Source organism: Dipteris shenzhenensis, chromosome 9, assembly GCF_047967505.1.
Source record: "Dipteris shenzhenensis isolate YYH24624 ecotype China chromosome 9, Dip_SZ_1.0, whole genome shotgun sequence".
Lineage (NCBI taxonomy): Eukaryota > Viridiplantae > Streptophyta > Polypodiopsida > Gleicheniales > Dipteridaceae > Dipteris > Dipteris shenzhenensis.
This window is the reverse complement of record NC_141604.1, coordinates 55337987-55361218: the sequence shown is the minus strand read 5'-3', so window position 1 is coordinate 55361218 and position 23232 is coordinate 55337987.

Sequence of the window (23232 nt, the reverse complement as noted above, 5' to 3'; positions counted from 1 at the left end):
TCTTTACAAATGATATCCTTTATATACTTTTAACAATGAAATAGGGACAAAACCTCGACAAAAGTGCTTGATATCTCCTTTTAGCACTGTCAAGCCATGCAAAAAAATAAAACTATCATAGTGGAATCGACACAGAGATACTGTGAGAAAGAAAGTGCAATGATCACACAAAAACTCATGGGCTAGGTGCAAGAATTATAAAACATATTAGAACACTTATTTCAAATTTTACATTTATAATTTATGTATTCTCAAAGTTCAATCATATCAAAGGAAATTATTCAAATGTTTTTGGAGCGAGTTCAGAGAAAGGCATGGAAGCAATTGCTTCATGCCAAAGTAGCAAAAATGGTAAAAGAGCCCAATAACCATGAAGCTTGCTTGAAGGTATCTATGGGAATTTGGGATGATTCTTCATTTAATGGTGACTTGAAATAATTAGTAGGTTCGTTCAAGCTTGCAGGTGCAAATTTCTGAATCATTAACCATTCCTTCAAAAGTTTCAATTGGTATTACTGATTTGAGATGGTAGATTAGAGATTGAGGTGCTCTCATACCTTGCAGTCGTTTTAGTCTCACTGACGTCCCAAAACCTTTCAACATGATGTCTAAGTCCCTTTCAATGCTTGTTGTCTAGAAATCTTATATTTTTAGAGGATCTTATCCAATATGCCTGACAATCCTACTCTGAAGTTTTAAATGTTGCATGTAGGTCCTCCAGCTCGAAAGCATCATCTTGACACATCAATTTTGAATGCAATTCATTCTAATTGGGAATAGGCTCCTAAGAGGAGAGTTGTTTTCTAAACGATACCAAGATTCGCAATGTCTTTCTTATGTTTCAAATTCTGCTCTTTGTGCATTCCATTGACCTTCAAATCTTCCACCTCTATCTCGAAGTGCTAATCTCTCTTTCCACATATTGTGGTATAGATGTGATGGAAGTAGCTACAGTCCTTATTGATGTATTCCAATAATTTTGCTTTTGGATTCCACTCTATGTCACAGAATTGGAGATAGCTTCTCATGATCATTACCTTGTCTTTGTATTGTATGTAGGACTGGACAACAAAATCATTTGGATTCCACTCCATGTCATAGAATTGGAGATAGCCTCTCGTTATGAATACCTTGTCTTTGTATCGTATGTAGGACTAGACAACAAAATCATTTGGTAAGCCAACCCAATTAATCCCCTTGTGTATGGCATTCCTTGCCTTTAGTCATGTGTTTTAAGATCCTTATGTAGGAAAATAGGAAAAGGGCTACATGAGCTTTGTAGTGTCGACAAGGCAAGCGAGAGATCATAGGAAGAAGTTTGAGGGGAGAAAGTCAAAGGGATGATGGAAGAGAGGCCTGCAAAGATTTGATACATTTAATGAAAGTGAGGCAGCATGCAGATCCAACCATGGTTGAGCTTCGATGGCTGCTCTTTCTAGGAACAATTGAGCAAGGAAGAAGAATAAGGGAGATTTTTAAGCCCTTCAAAGCACATAGAGACACCCTCACACATGCCTATAGAATCAAGATACACGTATAGTCACACTCTCACATGTGTATGCATATGTAGATTAAAAAACCTCTACATGCACATAGATATGCACACATACACATGTGCACATGCTAAGCACATGCTTGTGTATAAAGACACTTGAGCATGAGTGTGTGTAATGTTGTGTGTAGATGATATCAATCTCCTTGTGTGTCTATTTATGTGTACATGTCCTTACGTATGTACATCTGTGTGCTTGCACACATGCTTACATGTGTCAAGACCTATCCATTCGTGATGTACATGCAGTGTCAATTCTATGTAAGCCTTATCCATTTATGGCCCATGCATTAAGTGTCCATTACATAGTTTCTCCCCATGTTCTTATGTTTATGCCATCTACTTCCCTTCTACTCTTCCCTCTCTCTCTCTCTCTCTCTCTCTCTCTCTCTCTCTCTCTCTCTCTCTCTCTCTCTCTCTCTCTCTCTCTCTCTCTCTCTGCCACATGGGGACCTCATTCGGATTGTCTCGAGCATATGCCATGTGAATATTGTGCACGCACATCCTCCCGAGCCTCTGGTGTCTGGACCTTCTCCAAGCCTCCAGCCTCCAACTCCTCTTGTTGCCGTATGGCCTCCCTCCTCCTTTTTCAAATCTTTTTCCAAAGCTCCAGAAACTCCTTGAACCTCCACGTGGCTTCACACACACACACACACACACACACACACAGAGATATATAGATATATATATTCTCTCTCTCTCTCTATCTCTATCTCTATGTATGTATGTCTCCTTATTCTCCTTCTTCTATTACTCCTTGTGCCTCTCCTGATCCTTCTTCTCCTTCTCCTTCTTCTTCTCTTTCTTCTTCTCCTTCTCTTTCCCTCAGGTCACCGTTGCTTGAGCCAGCTTCAAAGGTCATCGCTACCACCAGGCCTAAGAAATCGTTTCAGCTAGCTAGGCACCACAGGTCATAACTACCGCTCAGCACCAAGATCGCGGGCCTTCAAACTCTTGCTCTAGTTCTGATCATAGGTCCCAGGTCACCCCCCCCCCCCCCCAGGTTCAACTTGTAGGTCCAATGTTTTGTTTCTTCACAAAAGCAATCTCCCTTTCCTAACCCTGAGTTGGGATTTACCCCAACAGAGCCTAAGGGTTAGTCTTAGCTATTGGATAAGCTAGAGTTGGCCAAAGAAGTATAGCTAGCCTCCTCGGGCTCTCTTCAACCATCTCCTCTATTGTAACTACGACTCCAACCAACAAGATGGAGTCATTTGCTACCTCATACTCAACCATTGCAGCTCTATCAACACCCATTTCCTATGTAAAGGGTTATGTGAGATAGAGATCATCTCAAAACCATAGGAGAAAATCTACTGCTTATCACAAGCAATCAAAGAGATCAAGACTACTTATCGCAAGCAATCGGAGAGATCAAACTTCAGCTTGCAGCCCTTGGGAGAAAAGTGCAAGGTATTCAAAGTAGTGGAAGTTAGAAAATTATTGTAGAGGTCATACACAAATGTAATGCATCTCCAACCCATCAATTATTGTATAGGTCATAAACATATGTAATGCATGTCCACCTCTACCCATACTTGTCTGCAAGGGCAATGATATGATCACCAATCATGTTACATTGATCAAGCAAGAAATGGCTACTAATGTTAGCAACAAAGTCAATATAGCAGATCTTTATATGGAAGTAAAAGAGCAAGAAATTAGAGCACACAGTAAGATGATCTTAATAAGCATTGGGGGACTGAAAGATGGCTGCCTTCATGATGATGAGGAGAAAGACATAGATGATATATTCATATTCCTTAAGAAGGAAGTAGCACAAGTTGAATGAGATGAAAATGATTGTGTACAAAAGTTTGGATATTTGAAGAGCTCATTGCGATCTAGCTCAAACAAAGAAACAATGAACTCACAAAAGTAAAGGAAGCATGCAAAGCAAGAAAATGGGTGGTTTATCAAAATGGGCAAGCATTGATTAGGGATTTCAATTAGATGCTCAATCTTAAAGTGAGGCCACTTTATGATAGTACTAGAATGTAGCTATATCCTATAATAACTTAGGAGGAGATGAGCTCTATGCATTCCCCCAATTCTCTCGTTATCTAGATGCAATAAGTCAATTTTTGGTGTTTGATTTGTTTTTTGAAAGACCTATGAGGTCTTCTGCAAACGTTTATTGATCTTTCTGTTTGTGTGTGTGTGTGCGTGCCTGGTGCATGCACACGTGTGTGTGTGTGTGTTGCCTACAGAAACAGTGTCATCTATTTCTCTCTTCCTACATCTTCTTGGATCATAATTTTGCAATTGTCATCTACAGCCAAAGCATCCTCATTTCCATGTTTCTAATGATTACTATGCTGCAAAAAACTATATCAGAAGTTTCTCCTGTCACTGCATATATATTATTCCACAAGCAGGTAGCATTTAGTCAGGACTGGTATCCTCAAATCAACTCTTATATATATATATATATATAAAAAATGCAGAACGTAGTTCATGATCTCAAAAATGTTTCCAAAATTCATAATTTCCCATTTTATCGAAAACAGAGTGTATTATAAAGTAGCTATTATTGGTGCTCTTCTTGCACTGTAGCTGAGTTATAATGATCATCTGCAGTCGGTCTGGTACTGTTTGCATATGCTTTCCTAATAGGCAACAAAAAGCATCAAAACCCTCATGGCGTTACAAAAACCATTCCCATAGTGAACATTCCCCAATAGAGGAACCTTGTATAGTGATCCAAGTTGCTAGTAAGCATCCCATTATCATCTTCCCTCTCATTCAAATAGCCGGGATAGATATCTGGAGTCACTTGCATCCATCCACAAGCACAGCATGTTAGAACATGAACACAATGCAATGTGGGACTACAAGCTTCACGGCCCTAGCCACAATTGTTATCCTTGTCAACCCCAACAATTTTATGATCAAGAAGGAGACGCTTATGGTGATGATTTTTAGAGAGCACTAAGGATCTTTCTTTTGAGATCTTATCATTTGTAAGGGTCATTAATAATCCTTTTACTTGCCCAAAGGCCTTAAAGTTCATAAGGTATGTGACTAGTTAATGCCACCACTTCTTCATCCTATCATTAAATGATTTCAAAGCAAAAGTGTTGCCATAAACCCATAACAGTGTTAGTCCTTGTAACTGCAGCAAACAAAATTTATATATACATATAATACTGCCATAGAACAAGCCTGTCTCAGGAATTGTAGGAAACTTCAATTATAGTTATCGTTGATATCTCAGTAAACCACAAAAATGTCCTAGAGTCAAACAGTTGCTCATAATATCCTAGCATCCTCTTATGATCACTAGTCCTAGATCCTCAGTATTCCTTCTAGATAGCCAGAGAGGAAAACATAAGCCAGTTGCAAGTACTTCAGTCGTGATTAAAAGTCCTACTTCATACTTATTTGTCCACATAGCTCAAGAGGGTCCCAAGCTACCTCATCTCCCACATAAAATGTTCTGGTAGCATAAATTAGAAAACAAGGTGTATAGGTGCTATAGTGCGTAGTATTTAAAATGAGAGTAATTTTTAGCGTACTGCTTATACATGAGCAGATCTCGCTAAACTCCATGATTACTATGTTCTCAACGTATGGGAAGGTGCTCATAAGGCCCATGCTTGCTCGGGGGGGTAGTGATACACACGGGTGGGTATTGGGTAGTCATTAAGGTAAGGAGCGCATCGGTTGACAGACCAGTCATCCTATGGCATCTACGACATAGACACAAAACCGACGAGAGCATGCAAAGGAAAAAACAAGCGCATGAGCTCAAACATCCCTTTGGTTTTGATCTAGCATCCGTATTGGCCCCAAGGCTTGACTAGCTTTGTAATACCGGTGCAAGCGCATATTAGCCAGCTATGAACATCACTGTTCATTGCTTCATAGGGCTTATGTGAGCCCTCAGCCTCCGTATTAGTAAGACTTGCAATGTGTGTTCTTGCAAGGGGTGCACAAGCTCCATACTGATGTGAGGGTGTGGCGGATAATCTTCAGGTGCATGCCTCGTTCGATCAAGGGTCTCATGAGCACAAGCATATTATGTAATGCATCCATCTAGTGCAATTAAGGGCATAGAAGTGTATGGAATGTACCGACAGGAAAATGCAAGCAGTAGCAATCAAAGCAACTTCCACTAAGAGTCCTTGCATGTGATGAGAGGCTACCCTCGCAGGGCTAGAAAGTTTACATCCACGTCATGCCAATTGCCTTCTTGCTAACATGCAAGTCCATCGACTCCCAAGAGTGGTTTTTCTTAATGGACTCAATCTTTGCTTCCACTGCTTGCATCCAATGCACATTGTCTCGTGCATCATCAAAACCATTTAGCTCATCTGCCTCAAGTATGTTGCTGACCCACAATGACTCACAAATATTGGGCATCCTCAGTGTCTCTAGTGCCACTCGGTGTATCAAACGATCATATACAAGTCGATGATTACAATTCCAAATAAAACATTACAACTCCAAAACATTTACATTACAAGGCATTCATTGATAAAACATTGCACAAGGAAATTGAATGCCAAAAAAATTAGAGGAGTGTATATTAATTCATAACCCAAAAAGTGCTTGTATATACATATAGCATGAAGCCAAGACACCTGTGGCTTCAAGTACAAAAAAGAATACTAGCTAGCTAGCACTGTTTCTAGCACTACTACTATGACTAATCAGAGGCATCCTCGTTGTCCTTGCTCCCATCATCACTCCCGCTACTGTCAGAGCCTTCTTCCTCCTCAATATCCCCAAGACCCGATCAGTCTTTAGGACATTCTATCATCGGCTCAGTCGTGCCGCATTGCACCACCCTTGGATCCAGTGATCACCACCACCTCTGATTAATAGATGATTCCTCAACCTATGCATCAGCCCCCAGTGTAATAGACATCATCAGGTTCATCCATAGTGCACTTAGTGTTTTAGCATGCACTTATGGCTATCATATACAGTCCATACTTGATGCAAATTAGTCGTTGGATCCACGATTTCAGATCAATCCCTTCATCAATATTCGGTACCTCATATGCATCAGGGACATCTTATGTTTTCTCAATTGTATTTTAGGCTTCCAGGCCTTTATATTGTCAGCTCCACCTTGAGCTTTTCAAATGCTACATCCCATGACGATGGATGTTTAGTTATGCACACATTAGACAACCTTCAGCTCATGACAGTTGATCATACATGTTTGTCAGGTTTTCGTACCTTGTCATTTTTACAGGCCTCTTCATTAGGAGAGCAGAATATCACACCTGCACCTTTGGCCCTAGCTTTTATACAGCCCCTGGATCGTTCTATCCACACCGACTATGCTATCTTCTTCACCTTGCATCATTCGATAGAGATTATACTTCTATTACAACATTCCTTCGACATTGCTATTAGTTCTCTTGGGTTGGTAGCACCCTCATTTGTCACAACCTACTGGATCACATCTCCATCGCTACATCGACTAGCCTCACATCCAGATGCCTCTTCTTCAGAGTAGCTGCCCAATCCATGGTGACTTATGACATGTTCAGCTTTGACATGACCAGCATGCGGCCATATACACAGTTCTCGATGCAGTCATCTTTTGATCGACCAGTCTTCGATCTAGGCGGGCATCTTACTTTTTGTCTTTCCTTCCTCATCCCTTTGGCCTATCTTCTGGGTTTTATTCCCAAAGGAAAAAGTTGAACCACAACTTAAGAGGGGGAAATGCACAATATGTACAGGATCGTAAGTTGTACTCATTGTACATGCTTCCGCTATGTAGTCATTGTGCTCTTTTTATTTTTCTTTTTAGTTTTGGATGCTATCATATGCACCAAACAAAACACAAAAAGGTATTGTACATGCACCCTCTACTTACCTAGTGCAATTTAAGAGGGGGTGTTGAGGATGGTAAAAATTGCACCATATCTCTAGGGCATTAGGGACAAACCCTAACCCTAACCCTAAGGGGTTCACATGTATATCTTCATGTTCATGTTCATGTTCAATACAACTTAGTGTACACATAGCTATATCTCCTCTCTCTCTCCCTCTCTCACTTCTGCTATCAAGCTTAGTAATAGTAACCATGAAACAATCAGAGTAGCATCCAGGATGATAGTAACTAGAGGAAAACCAGAGAACATAACACTTCTAAGGTGAGCAACCAGGTTATGTAAACCAGAGAGTAGAGAAGCTTCATTATTCCTTCACTAAGCCTTCACTCCATCTTGAGAGGGAGGCACATCAACATGAGAAGGGGACACAATAGCATGCGGATCCAGCAAACAATTGATTCCTATTTTTTTGTAACATCCAAATGCTTAGTCTTGCAATTTCAACATCCATCTTGAGGTTATCTCCGATCTTATCAATAAGGCTTCTAATGCTCTTTCGGGCCTGTATGCATCAACAAATGAAGAGTTAGTTTAGTTGCATCAACAAATTTAACTTTAAAGAGCAATAGCATTCTCTGAAACCAAATAAACAATAGTAATTGGCCTCTAAAGACCATAAGTACACAAGGTTACAAATTTCTCTTGTTCTAAGCCTAGAAGTTAGCATAGAGGCAAACACAATGCTTCTAGCTATGAAAAGAGACAAAGCAAGAACTTTACCTAGACATGTGTTGATACAAATAGAAGGAATAATTCTTAGAAGACCTACCCCATCTCTTCTATTAGATTGAGCACTTGGTCAATTGTAGGAATGCCCCTCTGTCGCTTTGAACATGGACCAAGTTCACATGCCGAGCAAAAGTGTATGGCCAACTTTGCTCTTTGGTGCATGTAGGAAATGGTAAAGAAACTTAATGATGATGAGTTTGCTTGCACAAAATTCACATATTTGCTACAAATGCAGGCTTTACATAGATCCTGTTTGTTTGGAGTTTGCCTGCAATGCATGTATCCTTCCAATAACTACCTAGGTGCCATTCCAAAGACTCTGAGTTTTGAAGGGTTGGGGAAGGAGTTTCCACGCAAAGATTCATTAAACTACTGAGACGTCCTGCTCTCTTTCAAAGCCTTTAACCTATCTTCTGACAATGTTAAGCTTACGTGGAAGGTCTCTTCACATAGATCATCTGAATTGGCCCAATGCATGTCATGCAAGTCCACTTTGAGAACTGAAGATCCCATGCCACTATGGCACTTTTGTGTCACATGTCAATGATACTAGCAACAAATCCAAGCCAAAGAAGTTAGAACCTATCACCCATCACTCACATCACCTTTCTTCATCAAAAAATTACACCTCGAGTGCCTTTGCCACCATGAGAATGAGGAACCATCCTTTTTCATGATCTAGTATAGTATTGATCTACTACTCATTTAGTATCACCCACTTTGCTTTGGAAAGAGAGACCTACTTCCTTGGAGTCCCCATGTACAGCTTTGTTCACTAAGGATTGCATGTCAGTATTCATTTCATGTCTAACATCACTTGCATATTGCAATGAAGCCAGCCGAAGAACCACTGACATTGCCATTCTCCACCATTAAGAGTCCACCCTTGAGTGTCTTTCCCTCTTTCAAAATGAGGAGCCATCCTTTTCATGATCCAATATATAATTTTGTACTAATGTAGTACTAATTTAGTATGAAATTAGTAGTGATTTAGTACTAATATATTAGTGCTAATATAGTATTGTTTTAGTATGAATTTAGTATTAATTTCCTAACAAGTAGTTAGTGTTTTAGTACTTCTTTTGTTTTCATTTAGTGTAGATTTAGTACTACTTTAATAGTGTTTTTCGCACATCTACTCACTTGTTAAGTCAGTAAATTGTTCTTTTCTAGAGATAATTGTTTGTTGTCAATGTGTTTTTCTATATGGACCTTGAGGGGTCCCCTTCAGGAGCAAGGGCCATATTGACAAACACATTGACAAACATTTGTAGGTAGAAAAGAGCATAGTTTTCATCTCTGGTTTTTGTGCAGATGGTTTTGTAGTAGAAGTAAAAAAGTGGTTTTGTGCCTCAATCAAGTGTGAAGGCCATGACAAGTTCTTGGTTACTTCCATGCTGCTTGGAATGTTCCTCTTCCTTAGTGGATGAAGTCACTAACTACCTTAATGGTCCCTATTTGCACCTTTGAATACAACCACTTGTTTTAGTAGAACTCCCCTCCTTTACCCTCTCTATTTTATGGTTTCTTTAGTCCATAGCAGCAAGGCTATTGTGGCTTCTATTTAACAACACCCAAGAACACATGTAGATGACATGTCTATAAGAAAACTCCAAATGAGCAAGCATATCTATAGAGGTATGCATAGTAATATTAACGTCCAAAATACCAAGTAATATCTTGCTCCAAGATATGACAAACAAGGCATAATCTACATAACACTAAAGCCCATTGCTTGCACATAACAAACACAACACACAATCGTCACAACCCATTTTCAAGGCTCTCAACAAATTCCAAACATAATTCATACAAGGTTTTGAATTGCAAGAAGATACGCCATTCTAAAAAACATATATAATTGAAAAGGTTACAAGGTTTGATTTTGATTACATGATAGTAGAACACTCTTTATAACAATATTTCAAGAAGAGAGAGAGAGAGAGAGAGAGAGAGAGAGAGAGAGAGGGAGAGAGAGCAAGAAACAACACAAATAAAGGAAATTAATTCTTTAGATTTAATTGGTGACCCAGGGTCATTACAAATGCCAACAACTAACTTGATACCCACTTTTGTTATTTCTCTTTCTCATCCAACTTTATTGATTATTCCAATACTTTGATTGATTCATCATCATAGTTAATGTGCTCATGTTCCCATGCGTACTGATGCTGCTATGGGTCTGAGATGGGTCTGAGATGTAGTCCCACTCATGTAGCCATGGCTGCAACACCTTCATCATGTGATGCATCTCATGACTACTATCCTTCGGATCAAATAGTATAGGAGTGAAGGTACAACATCTATCATTCCTAGCCATCCTATACATTGCCAAATCACTTACAAGATCTCACACTGGCAAGTACACTAGATGAGTGAGGTTTAATGGGCTATTGTACTTGGACACTCACTCCGTGAATAGACACCATAAACTGATCCATTACCTTCCTTGGAAAGTAGCAATGCATGGTCCTTAGTATCTTCTAGCTGCAGTCCACAATATAACCCTAAAATTTTACAGGCACCAATCTAAGAAAGGTAGTGCATCTAGCCTAACTATAAGCATGACATCTTTAGACTCATTGAAAACTCGTACCCTACTATCTACAATAGAACTGATTTTGAAACTTCTTGTACATACACAGGGGAAGATCTATCATGGGTTAAGTACAAGACATTTGGCAGGATGATTTGTGTACCACCTCATGAATGGCTCCAACAGCAATGGTTCAAGAGCTGATGGTTAAGTCTCTTTATAGACTTGTGATGAGGGATGTTGCATCCCAACAATGAGGGCCTCTCATAGGGTGATGATGGTTGCAAGGGGATGTTGAAGAATGATGATGAGAGGATGCCATCCCACAAAACAATCTATAGTTACTCTGCATCCTTCTACGTCATATCCATTTTCCTTGCATCCAACTACCCTGCATCCACCTTCCCTATGTCCATTGGCTTTGTATCCTCTATCTTTGCATACACCTTCTCGGAATCTACATGCTCTACATCTACTTTCCCTGCATCTACCTTCCCTGCATCCATCTTCCCTAAATCCTTCTCTGCATCCACTTGCTTGGCATACATGGGCCCTACATCTACCTTTCCTACATAAAAAATCCCTACATCTATATTTCCTAAGTCCACCTTCCATGCATCCACCTTCCTTTAGTCCACTAGCTCTACATTTAACAAAAAAAGTAACCATTTCAATACAATTACAAGTACAATGGCATTGAATGATATATCCATGTAAAAGTCATCTTCAAGTCCCAAGGAATAGAGGATAGTGATTAGAAAATGGGTTTTTTGCAAGCATTTCGTTCAACATGTAAAACTTGTGATTCTTTGTTACACATCGTGTGAGTGTGCAAGCGCCAGATCTAACACCATATATCTAATAATATTTTTAGCATCAACCACTTCACCATAGTCTCAAAAATTTATTGAAGGAACCAGTGAAATGGATGCTCACCATAATCATGTGCTAAGACATCGATGACATGGCCATTATAGGGATGCCTTACAATAAAATCTAGGATAGTTTCCATGGAATCTACTATCTGCCCCAAATATGGCAATAAGAACTTTAAGAGCTCCTCATCATTGGGATCTCCATTAAATTTGTTTTGAGTGATACATGTTACGAATGGGCTCAACACTACCTTTAGAGGGGTGGCATCAATGAGCATTGTGTGCATTGGATAGAACTTAATGCCATGCTTGTGAGAAAGAATGGAAGCAAGAGCAAGAGTGAGCAAAATGGAGAGAGTGAGTTGAATGTAATTCACTCCCCAAAGTGTACTGAAATGAAGTTAAGTACAATGAAAGAGATGAGGGTTTTGTCTAAGTGAAAAAACCCTATTTAATCACTAACCGTAGTTAGAGATTAGACCATGGTTAGGGGGAAAGACCTCTAAGAGGGAAAAGTGCCCCTAATCCACGTATTACATTACATTGGCCACTCTCTAGAACATAATAATAATTCTAACACCCCCCTACAGTGCCAATGTGGTGTACAAGGTAGTGATCAATCACCAAAAGGAGATAAGTTTAGGGCACTGCGAAATGCCTCAAACTTCTCACGTGGAAGTGCTTTGGTGAAGATGTCTGCAACATTGTCATGTGTTGACACATAGATCATACTGATCTCCCCTGCATGCAACTTCTCTTTGACATAATGATAGTGAACCTCAATGTGCTTCGTGTGAGCATGAAACATAGGATTCTTTGCCACTGCTATAGCACTCTGACTATCAATGAGAATTAGAGAAGGACCCTCCAATATGAGATGAAGATCAGTGAACAAATGTCACAGTCAAACACACTCAGCTGTCATTCTGAAAGCTACCCTGTACTCAGCTTGACATGAGGAAGTAGCCACTTTAGATTGCTTCTTGCTCAGCTAAGAAATGCAAGCATTGCCCAATAAGAAACAATTACAACTAGTGGACTACTTGGTATCATAGAGTCTCTAGCCCAATCTGAATCACTGTAAGCATGCATTTGCAAGTCACCCCCTGGGAAACATCAAGCCAAAAGACTTTGTGCCTTGCAAATATCTGAAGATGCATTTTACAGCTTGCCAATGTGTTATCTTTGGGATATGCATATATCTTCTCACTTGAGATACTGCATACTAAATATCAAGCTATGTATTGCACAAGTAGATGAGGCATCCAAAAGCCTGGTTGTAAAGTGTGACATCCACTGATTCACCTGCATCATACATACTAAGCTTCAGCCCCAGCTCCACAGGAGTGCCAATAGGCTTACAATCATGCATGTTAAACCTATCCAAGGGCTTTTGCACATACTTGGATTCAGACATAACGATGCCACGCTTGTCTTATATAAAGTGGATCCCCAAATAAAAATTTAACGTGCCCAAATCTATCATGTCAAATTCAAATTTCAACTCAGCTTTGAAATCTACAATTATATCCTCATTAGCCCTGTGAGCAGCATGTCATTTACATAAAGAATGATGTCCAAAATATCTCCCCTATCCTTCTTGATGTAGAGGGTGCATTTCGTGGGACTATTGTGTAATCCTTTACTTGCCACCAGGAATGAATTTATCTTGGCATACCATGCACGTGGAGCTTGTTTCAGCCCATAAAAAGCTTTGTTAAGCTTGCAAACCTAAATTGCATTCCCAAAAAGTTCAAATCCAGGAGGTTGTTTAACATAAACCTCTTCCTGCAAGTCCCCATTAAGGAAAGTTGTTTTTATGTCCAACTGATGGACATTCCAAACAAAATTTGCACCCATTGCAATAATTGGCCGTATGGTGGCCATCCGAGATGTAGGACAAAAGTCTCCTCATAATCTATGCCCTTCTTCTGTGCATAGCCTTTGGCAACTAGCCTTGCCTTGTACCTATCAATAGACCCATCTGCCTTCCTTTTTACCTTGAAAACCCACTTGGTACCAATGGCATGTTTACCTGGTGGCAAATCTACAACATCCCAAGTCTAATTTTTTTCTATGGACTGCAACTCATTGTGCATGGCATGCATCCAATGCACATTATCCTTTGCTTCTTCAAAAGAGTCAGGTTCCTCTTCATCAAGAACATCCCTGCATAAGCTGTCTCAACCGAAAGAGCTCCCCCTACGTGCCTTAGTGCACTATGTGTCCTGCTAGGCAATGGGGCCTCAAGCCTACTCTCCCTGAGAGTCTAAAGCAACCAATTTAGGACTTTTTTGGCTACGTGTGTATCTTGAATCTCTTGCCTGACAACTTCATCCACACCCTGTGGAGGTAAAAATCAACCGGTGGCTAAATCGGGGCATGTGGATTGGGAGGAGGTTGATGTAAATTCTGATTTTCAGTGGGAGAACCAAATGCTCTAGGAAGCATCCCCTCAAAAACATCATTTGAAGAAGCTGGAATCTGAAATTTAGCATGTGTATGTGCTAAATTTTCAGAGAATATAACATCTCTGCTCGCAAAAATCTTGCGTGTAGCAAGATTGTAGAGACGATAGCCTTTGCTTTGTGAACTATACCCCACAAAATTGCATTTAAGTGCCTTATCTGACAACTTGTGTTGAAACTCCACAGGCACATGAGCATATGCAACACAACCAAAGACTCTGAAATGGTCCACTAAAGGCTTTCTCCCATGCCATGCCTTGTAGGGAGTGATTGTCTTTAAAGCCTTTATGGGAGCCTGATTCAAAATATAGTTTGTACACATGAGGCCTTCAAGCCAAAACCTGTGAGGCAACTTCTTACTTGTAAGCATGCATCTATCCATCTCCATGCAGTGCGATTCTTTTGCTCAGCTTTGCCATTATGTTGAGGTGTGAGCCTCACTATAAGCTGATGCGTGATACCTTTCTCCTTCACAAATGCCACAAATTCATGAGACATATACTCTCCCCCTCGATCTGTGCGAAGTGTCACACCTTGAGTCTTGTCTCATTCTCAACCATAGCCACAAAATGTTTGAAATGCATAAACACTTCTGATTTTGCGTTGAGACCATAGACCCAAGTGTAGTTGGTGAATTCATCTATGAATGTAACAAGATAAAGATAACCCCCAAAAGTAGGTGTCCTCATGGGACCACAGACATCACTGTGAATAAGCTGTACTTTCTGTGTAGCTTTCACTGCACCATCCTTCTTGAAAGGAAGTCTATGCATCTTGCTAAGGATGCAACCTTCACATGCATGAGGAGGAGGTGACTCTAAAGGAGGAAATGCATCAACCATATCATGCCTCTGAAGTGTCATTAAGCTGCCATAGCTCATGTGCCCATACCTGGCATACCCTAACTCTACATTCTGTATTGCAGCAGTGGGAGTGCTCACTGATAATGCAATATTGGATCTTTTCTCATATAAATCAAGCTAAAAAAGACCCCGATACAAAGTGCCAGACAACATCAAAGCATATCCATTCTCTTTGTCTCTGACTGCACACTTATCATCATTAAAAACAACCTGAAATCCTCCTCTATTAAGAGAGGACACTGAAAGCAAATTCTTCTTTATGCATGGCACATAGAGTACATCTGAAATTCTAAAATATGTGCCATCAGTGGATGTGAGAATAATGTCTCCCACTCCACACACTGAATAAGAAGAATTATTTGAACAAGTCACCTTCTTTTTGGTAGGTGGAGGATGCAGAGATGCAAAAAGACTCTTCTTGGAAGTGATGTGCTTTGAAGCACCACTATCAAAATACCAAGTATTCAGTGTCTCTTTACAATGAGAGAGCACGCATCCTTTGAAGGATCATAGCTGCAAGTCAAAAAAGCATAAGGGTCATCATCATTAGTGGCTGTAGCATCTGAACTACCCACACTGAAAAATATGAAGTGCAAGTCAGAAAGGCATAGTGCTCTTTCACAAAGTTGGCTGCAACATCTCCTCCATCATGAGAATGAGGAGCCGATGCATCTGACACAGCCATACCTAAATCCATTTTCTTCTCTTTAGCTATGCGCTTCTTGCATTCTAAATTCATTTTCTTCTCTTTAGCTATGCGCTTCTTGCATTCTCTAATATAATGACTTGGCTTCTTGCAGTAATGACAAATGCCCTGCTTTTTCTACTTATCTGCATCACCCTTAGCCTTATAAGAGGGCTGTCCTGAATCAGCTTTATGCTGATGTGTAGGCTAATTGGCATGTGGCTTTTGCTGCCCTTTACCCTTGGCTTGAACTTGGAAAGCATGGCATGCTTTCCAGCTCGGGTTGCCATATTTCTTCTTGTCTACTCCTCGTGCAACAAAAGTCCTACCAACTTGTGAAAAGAGAGAGGATTGCTGCCCCCCCTCAATGACAAATTCAGCGAGGTGTGGAAACCAAGATAGGACTCAGGAAGAGAATTTAGAGTGGTGATCATCTTTGCATCCGAAATGACTTGATCAATATTCAACAATTGTTCCCTTGAGTCTTGAAGCTTTGTGAGGTGAGAATTCATGGAATCTCCCTCATCCATATGCATATGAGAAAGCTCTTGCTTCAAAAAGGAAACTCTGGCATCATTTCTTGCTCTGCAAACATACTCTCTGGTATCTCCCAAGCTGCCATTGATGTCTTGCATGACCGAAAGTGAGGTATAATGAACCTCTTGACAAAGAGAGAAATCATTGAAAGAGCTTGTGCATCTCTCGAGTCCCATCTTTTCTGCTCTGCTATGGGAGCGACAGCTTTAACTACGTGTGCTACATTTTGACCTCTACCCCTGCCTCTAGTTGTAGGAGTGACAGGTGTAGCCATTGTATCTGGTCTTGCTTCATCTCCATTGATATAATCCCAAAGATGTCTGTTAACCAAGATATTGCGAACCATGAAACTCCACAAGGAGTAGTTGGTGCCATCCAACTTATCCTCCTATGTGAGAACTCCAAACACCTCATTAGGGTTGTTCTGAGCCATTTTTGCCAGATAAACTCAAAAAACACAACAAAATAACCAAGTAAAATCCCTTTCTGGGATGCCAAATGCACAAGTAAAATCTGCAAAGAAAATCTGCCCATAGTGAATAAAATATTGTCATAGCCTATCAAAGGCTCAAAATGCACCACGATGCTCTATTGAATGCCCAAAAATCTATGAATAAAATCTGCAAAAAGTGGCAAAATCTGCAAATTGACTCGTACTAAGTCCAAAAATACTTGCAAACTTCCAAAATGCTCTTTTACGTGCCAAATTGCATCTACAATGCAAAAGCCCCAAATTTTTGCAAGAAATTGCACCTAAAAGGGACAAATGAACTAAAAGCCCCAAATTTTGCAAATATAGATGTGCAAAATTGCAAATGCCCCAAATTTTGTTTGTAAGATTGCAAGCCTGAACCAAAAACCCCAAATTTCTGGAGTAGGTTCTGCAACCTGCCTGCCAACAAGACAATTTGCCCCAAATGCGCTCCCAGATTACAAGCCAAACAATGGCTATCTGCAAGAATGCCTGCCAAAGATTACCTGCAAGAATGCCTGCAGAGAAGAACCTACACTGAAGACCTGTATGGAATTCGTACAATGTACGGAAGAGCTGTGGTGCTGCTATACGAAAATCCATACATAGTACAATATTGTTGGATTTAGGTAACACAAGTCATTTGATTGGATTGGATAACAATATTCACATCAATTGTGCAACATTCATCTTATGAAAGGTTAAACTTGAAACATTTCAGTCTACCATCCCAAGCCATGTTCCTCTCTATCAAAGCTACAAAGGGCTCTAAATTCCTCTTGGAGGTGCTACTCCATGTAGCAAGCTCAATGTGGATCCACAAAGTTGCTAAAAACTTTATTAAGTGGAGCTGTAATGAAAAACATGGTTTCTCACCTCGTGAATTGTCACCCCCCTTGGGCCACGAAGGGAGCATTCTTCCATAACCTCTTTGGTAAATGCCATTCATATAAAAAATAATTAGCTTCCCTTAAGGGGGGAAATTTACAATATCACCCATAAGGAAGGACATAAACACAAAGCTAAATACATGACAAATTAACAAGAAACAATTTTGCACGAGTGTAGACAAATTTATGAAAAATTAGCAAGTCTAAATACATCAAAAGCAATTAAAAATCCATAAGAGTGGTGTGTATATAAAAATGGACCGTGCACAATAAACATAAAAACTAGCTCAAAGAGCATTTACAATGTTATCACTGCTTTGAGGATCTTGTCCTATGATTGGGGGTTGGGCTTTTTGCAAGCTCATTTACAAAATCCTTAGGATTCTTTAGGAGACTAAATTTTCATTTCTTTGAGCTAGTTTGGAGAAGCTACCAAGAATAGTATCATCTGGCATGTCTTCTTCTACATGGCTAGAAATTAAAATAGCAAAATTTTCAATAGCCTCTACCAACTTTTCAGGGATATCCTTCTAGGTACCATGGCTGTCCTTTCAGGTATCCTAGCTTTCCTTTAACCATTATACGATGTCTTCTAGCTAAACATCTATGTCATCATTTAAAAGCTTCATAGATTATGTCTTGGTTGCCCTTGTCTATAGTGTCAATTAAAATCTAGTTATTTGCATCATAGTTGTAATCTAGTTCTTCTTACTGTTGTATAAAGACCTTATAACACTTCTCTTTTTCTATTCTACTTCTCCCTTCATTGCACCAATAGCCTCATCTTTTGATGTGATTTTATCAGCTAAAACAGATAACAAAATACAATATTAAACTCTAAATGTTTACTCCATATATATCAAAAAAACACAAAAAGGGAAAGAATGCTAATGACCTGCCTTTATCAGAGGTCACACATGTCATCTCTCCCTTCCCATGTCCCTCTTTTGTCTTCAAACCTTCCTTTTCAACCTCTGTCAATTACTTCCCTATACTTTCTCACCTTTTCCAAGACATCATCTTCGTTATAATATAATCATTGTCCTCTCCCCCTTTTGTGATAACCAAGTTAGGATTAGGAATATTTTCATTCTCCAAGGGGTTGTCCCCATGATCTCTTCAGTTAGTTTACCACAAGAGGCATGTGTGGATCCATGATGGTCTTTCTTCACATTGGGAAACCAAAATTGTAGTGCTAGGAGTTTTGAAAATCTCATCTTGGGCAAGTACTCTCCTAGACTTCTCGATGCTTGTGTATCATGAAGTATTGGACAAATTCCACAAAATAGTCTAATATTATTCAATTACAAAACAAGCACAAATCTCACAAATGTAGTTAGTACTAAGTATAAATAACTAGTTTTTTATTTAATAATGAAAATTTAAATAAAGTATAGCTAACTTGTACCAACTAAGTAGATACAACATGCACTAGCATTGAGTACTACAAGAAACAAGTTTAGTACTAAACCTAGTGTATAATGCTAGACTCAGTTGTAATGAAGAAACATATAGTACTACAATAGTATCAGATAATAAGAGAATAGAAACAAATAGTACATTAGTATTCTACTATATGAAAACTAGAATAGAAACAAATAGTACTATGTTAGTGCTCTACTATAGTAGTATTGTATAGCAGATAGTACCATATTAGTACTACATTAATACTCTAGTATAGAAACTATATTAGTGCTCTACTACATTAGTATTGTATACAAACATATAGTACTACATTAGTACTCTACTATAGAAACTATATTAGTACTATTAGTGCTCTAGTATCTTAGTATTGTATAGAACTAGATATTACTATATTAGTACTAGGAGTGCTCTACTATATTAGTATTGTATAGAAACATATAGTATTATAAGTATTATATATGAGTACTACATGAGTACTATATGAGTCTTATATTAGTACTATATTATTGCTTTGATATATTAGTACTAGAATAGAAACGAATAGCACTATATCGTTGTAAGGCTATTGAATTTTATTAGTGTATAGTACTAAATAGTAATACAATAGTAAACAACTAGTACTATATCACCGTAAGGCTATTGAATTTTATTAGTATATTACTCATGTTACGTTCACATATGATTTGGAATAGGTTTCTCCAAAGATGTTGCTAGAATCATTTGGCACCATACCTACATCAATTTACAAATCAAATGATATGTTCATGAGTGGACTATAACACTATCCATGAATGTCCTAATGAGTGAATTCCCTTTCAACACAAATGTGGGCATATGGTTAGCTATCCAAATTTTAAGGATCTTCAAGATAAGACTTGTGGGGTGAGAGGATATGTTTAGCTAAAAGTACATAGAAAAACTAATGACATGGCTTGTGGCTAGAAAACAATGATCGCAAAGATGCATTTTTGAAGGCATCATGGATCCTCACTAAGAGGGAGGAGAAAATGGTCAAGAGTGACAATATAGAAAATATCCTTTTATGCAATGCACACACCTCATTGGTCTTCTGGACACCAATGAGGCATATGCATTGCATAAAGGGAGCTTTTACTAGGGACCATAAGCAAGTTTCCCATAAGTCTCATGATTACCACAAGTTCTTATAGATGTGCTTCTCTTTTTTAATTTGAAACTTTGTGATTGCAAATCCCTAAACCTGCCTCCCACCAAAAGTTTTGATCAAAACATAAGAGTTTTCTACATGTAGTTTATTATTCCAATTGTGGTGAAAGTATTCTTGTAATAAAACTTCAATAAATGCATCTAAAAGATTAGTGGCATGTGAGATATTCTTACTATCCATGATTCAATATCTTTCTAGTAAATTCATGTGTGCCTAATGAGCAATGTTATAATGTTTGGAAAATAGAAAAGATGAATTTCTTTAAATGATATCTCCTTATTAAGCATAGAACAAGCTAGGGTGGACTCCATCAAAACTATGTGCTTGTCTTGCAGAAGAACTTTTTGTCAACTACAGTGACAATCTAAGTGCACTTTCTTGTGCACATAGCAAATAAGGTGAGCATTTTGGCCCATGGGACCAATCCATAGTCATTGGTTGTTTTTTCTCAAAATATTTATGAAATCCTTGAACCAATTCATGAGGTGGAAAGCAAGGTCTAAGGGAAGCATGGTAGAGGGTTGATTTGTGCAAGAGTCATTGGTATATATCATAGAGTCCTTGCATGCATGGATCCAAGTATGTCAATCCTTGGAATGGTTGGGGCATAGTAAGGATGATCATTGTATGATGCAGGAGGTTTTTGAAGGCAAAGAGATTACAAGGAAAGGATGAGACAATTATTTAAGGAGAAGGCATTTAAGTGTTGTATTGTCAATAGCATTAGTATGTAGAATTGATTGAAAAAGATTATAAGAAAGATTAGTGAATTTTTTAGGGAGAACATAAGCTATGTATCCTCAATAGTAGCATTGACATGAAGAAGTAAATTAGAGATACAAAGAGGAAGAAATAGAGAGAGAAATTGTGAGGAGCTATTTTTATAGGGACACACACATGACCATATTTGATGGATGTTGCTCTTCTCCCCAAAAACATGACACATCATTGGATACAAGAAGATCTTTGTCAAGCTAAGGGAAATAGGGAGAAGATGCAACCCTTATTGGTCCTTCTTCCTTAGCATCTTAATACACACCTTCAAAGTGAAAGAAAGGGCGAGTGCAGGAGATGGATGCAAGACCTTTTCCAAAGGATCCTAAGAAACAAGGGGCAAAAAGTTGATCATCAGGACCCTCAATCTGGCACATCATTGCAAGTGCTTGTGAGTAGGTCTTAGAAGATGAAAGGCAAATTACCGAAAGTGTCAATGAAGTCCTCTCCAAAGCTAACCACAAGAAAATGTTGCCAGAGGATAAGGGAAGGACTCAAGGCCCCCTGGAGGATGCATGGTTGAAGGGAAATGCTAAAATTTTGAAATGTATGCCCAAAAGGAATAGTTCTTGACTTGCATACCTTCTAGCATGTTTGAGTCCCTAAAATTGGGGCTATGGAGCTCCAGATTTGGGGTAAGTGGGTGCTTTTACCCACCATGGCCTGCCCCTGAGAGAGAGAGAGAGAGAGAGAGAGAGAGAGAGAGAGAGAGAGTTAAGCCATGCATAGATATGAGAAACAAGGCGGGTACGCAACTACAATCAAGCATATGTAGATCTAGAGATGGCCTTCTTCTTGTCAATATTCTTATCCTGCTCAAAGATCTTCCCCCTGATGAGGCTTTTGACACCTTTTCCTGCATTGATGAAGAAGAAGAAGAAGAAAAGAAGGCGAGGTGGGCGTGAAGGGGGGACAAGATGGGGAGATTTGTGTTCTATGCTCTTTGCTTTGTGTCCAAGATAAGGAAGCAAGAGGAGCATAGATGGCTATCCTTGCAACCCATCATCTCAACAACTATCAAAGGCCTCCTTTTGATTTATAAAGCTTATTTGCACGCATCTATAATCAAAAACCTACCAAAATTAGCCACTTTGAGGAATATAGAATTAAAGAACAGAACACACACTTAGGTGTATCCTATAAAATATACTTGGCTTTACATTATTCAAACTGAAGGCTAATGGGGAATTTTATATATAGCATTAGCTCACATTGGGACATTTGCTTTTGCTATAATATGCATGTACATATTGTCTAGTCCAACTTTTTGAGCATTTTTCTTATATCACAGTAGATACCATGAAATGTGGGGCTGAAATTTCAATGTAGCATCAAAATTTTTGGGAGGAAAATAGCACTTAATAATGAGTCTATATTGGTGAGTGGTATTGTAGTAGGGTTCTTATATTTGAATGAGTGGTACTTTGTTGAAGTCCACTTTTACTTGTTACTAATTCATTTGTAGAAGAGAATTGTTGGAGCTCAATGGATTAACATGTACTCTAGGAATCTAAGAAATTTCCCTTGTATATGGGGTGCCTGTATACAAAAAAAAAACCTTGTTTATGGTAACCCATGACTCAAAAACACCCTTTCCTTACATGCACACCATTGCTTTCGAGAGTTTTACCAAGTGTTTAGCTAGAAGGTATAAATGATGGCTATGCATCTTCTAGAACTTTGTGGGCAATGTTGTCACATATGACCATCTCACAATAATAAAAATAAGGGAGTACCACTCAAGAAAATTTGGTGTTTGTTTTTGTCATAAAAACGTTTCTTAAGATAGGACAAAAATAACAATAGTACATGCGTAATCACCCAAACGTATTTCTAGGAGGTTTATTTCTCATAAAGCTTGATCGAGGGTTGTTTAAGTGTCATTATTGGTAGCTTTATGATGAGTTTTATAGATTCAAATGCACATTGATTTGAGATCATTTATGTTAAACAGTGAATATTTTTTTGTCATTAGGTGAATTCATATTGCATATTTCAATCGATCAATCATGTGATGAATTAAGCACAAAGATAGAATGGGTAGCCCAAAAATAGCATTTCTAACAAGGTATCATTGTTGCATTGTACCTTATTGCACTCATCAATTTCCCCTAATGATTGATGTGTTTTCACCATGCTCATTTAAATGAATATCATACCAAGGTTACGATGCGTTTCTATCTTTACACTACCGTGTTACAAAAGCAATGCACATGAAAAAATGCTTGTTTACATTCTTTTGGATACTTGCTTGACAAGTTTCAAGATTGTTATCATATTTATGCTTAGTCATCCTAAGAAGCACATTACATCAAAATAGGTGAAACATATTTTGCATGCTTTTTCAAGCATCATTTCTCCTTCAAAACCTTAGAAATTGAC